This window comes from Bubalus bubalis, chromosome 10 (genome assembly GCF_019923935.1).
Source record: "Bubalus bubalis isolate 160015118507 breed Murrah chromosome 10, NDDB_SH_1, whole genome shotgun sequence".
Lineage (NCBI taxonomy): Eukaryota > Metazoa > Chordata > Mammalia > Artiodactyla > Bovidae > Bubalus > Bubalus bubalis.
This window is the reverse complement of record NC_059166.1, coordinates 38,386,543-38,389,177: the sequence shown is the minus strand read 5'-3', so window position 1 is coordinate 38,389,177 and position 2,635 is coordinate 38,386,543.

The following is a 2,635-nucleotide window of genomic DNA, read 5'->3' as shown; positions in this document are numbered from 1 at the left end:
AACATCTGGAAGTTCAGGGTTCACATATTGCTGAAGCCTGGCTTGGAGAATTTTGAGCATTACTTTACTAGCGTGTGAGATGAGTGCAATTGTGCGGTAGTTTGAGCATTCTTTGGCATTGCCTTTCTTTGGGATTGGAATGAAAACTGACCTTTTCCAGTCCTGTGGCCACTGCTGAGTTTTCCAAATTTGCTGGCATATTGAGTGCGGCACTTTCACAGCATCATCTTTCAGGATTTGAAATAGCTCCACTGGAATTCCATCACCTCCACTAGCTTTGTTCATAGTGATGCTTTCTAAAGTCCACTTGACTTCACATTCCAGGATGTCTGGCTCTAGGTCAGTGATCACACCATCGTGATTATCTGGGTGGTGAAGATCTTTTTTGTACAGTTCTTCTGTGTATTCTTGCCATCTCTTCTTAATATCTTCTGCTTCTGTTAGGACCATATCATTTCTGTCCTGTTTCGAGCCCATCTTTGCATGAAATGTTCCTTTGGTATCTCTGATTTTCTTGAAGAGATCCCTAGTCTTTCCCATTCTGTTGTTTTCCTCTATTTCTTTGCATTGATCACTGAAGAAGGCTTTCTTATCTCTTCTTGCTATTCTTTGGAACTCTGCATTCAGATATTTACATAGGAACCTAGAATGTTAGGTCCACGAATCAAGGCAAATTGGAAGTGGTCAAACAGGAGATGGCAAGAATGAACGTCGACATTCTAGGAATCAGCAAACTAAAATGGACTGGAATGGGTGAATTTAAATAGATGACCATTATATCTACTATGGTGGGCAGGAATCCCTTAGAAGAAATGGAGTAGCCATCACAGTCAACTAAAGAGTCTGAAATGCAGTACTTGGATGCAATCTCACAAACGACAGAACATCTCTGTTCATTTCTAAGGCAAACCATTCAATATCACAGTAATCCAAGCCTATGCCTCAACCAGTAACACTGAAGAAGCTGAAGTTGAATGGTTCTATGAAGACCTACAAGACCTTTTAGAACTAACACCCCCAAAAGATGTCTTTTTCATTATAGGGGACTGGAATGCAAAAGGAGGAAGTCAAGAAACACCTAGAGCAACAGGCAAATTTGGCCTTGGAATCAATCCAGAATGAAGCAGGGCAAAGGGTAATAGAGTTTTGCCAAGAGAACTCACTGGTCATAGCAAACACCCTCTTCCAACAACACAACAGAAGACTCTACACGTGGACATCACCAGATGGTCAACACTGAAATCAGATTGATTATATTCTTTGCAGCCAAAGATGGAGAAGCTCTATACAGTCAGCAAAAACAAGACTGGGAGTTGACTGTGGCTCAGATCATGAACTTCTTATTGCCAAATTCAGACTTAAATTGAAGAAAGTAGGGAAAACTACTAGACCATTAAGGTATGACCTAAATCAAACCCCTTATGATTATACAGTTGAAGTGAGAAATAGATTTAAGGGACTAGATCTGATAGAGTGCCTGATGAACTATGGAATGAGGTTCATGACATTGTACAGGAGACAGGGATCAAGACCATCCCCATGAAAAGAAATGAAAAAAGCAAAATGGCTGTCTGGGGAGGCCTTTCAAATAGCTGTGAAAAGAAGAGAAGCAAAAAGCAAAGGAGAAAAGGAAAGATATAAGCATCTGAATGCAGAGTTCCAAAGAATAGCAAGAAGAGATAAGAAAGCCTTCCTCAGTGATCAATGCAAAGAAATAGAGGAAAACAACAGAATGGGAAAGACTAGGGATCTCTTCAAGAAAATCAGAGATACCAAGGGAACATTTCATGCAAAGATGGGCTCAGTAAAGGACAGAAATGGTATGGACCTAACAGAAGCAGAAGATATTAAGAAGAGGTGGCAAGAATACACAGAAGAACTGTACATCACTATGAACAAAGCTGGTGGAGGTGATGGAATTCCAGTGGAGCTATTCCAAATGCTGAAAGATGATGCTGTGAAAGTGCCGCACTCAATATGCCAGCAAATTTGGAAAACTCAGCAGTGGCCACAGGACTGGAAAAGGTCAGTTTTCATTCCAATCCCAAAGAAAGGCAATGCCAAAGAATGCTCAAACTACCAAACAATTGCACTCGTCTCACACGCTAGTAAAGTAATGCTCAAAATTCTGCAAGTCAGGCTTCAGCAGTATGTGAACCCTGAACTTCCAGATGCTCAAGCTGGTTTTAGAAAAGGCAGAGGAAGCAGAGATCAAATTGCCAACATCCTCTGGATCATGGAAAAAGCAAGAGAGTTCCAGAAAACATCTATTTCTGCTTTATTGACTATGCCAAAGCCTTTGACTGTGTGGATCACAATAAACTGGAAAATTCTTCAAGAGTTGGGAATACCAGACCACCTGGCCTGCCTTTTGAGAAACCTATTTGCAGGTCAGGAAGCAACAATTAGAACTGGACATGGAACAACAGACTGGTTCCAATTAGGAAAAGGACTATGTCAAGACTATATATGGTCACCCTGTTTATTTAACTTATATGTAGATTACATCATAAGAAACACTGGGCTGGAAGAAGCACAAGCTGGAATCAAGATTGCCGGGAGAAATATCAATAACCTCAGATATGCAGATGACACCACACTTATCGCAGAAAGTGAAGAGGAACTCAAAAGCCTC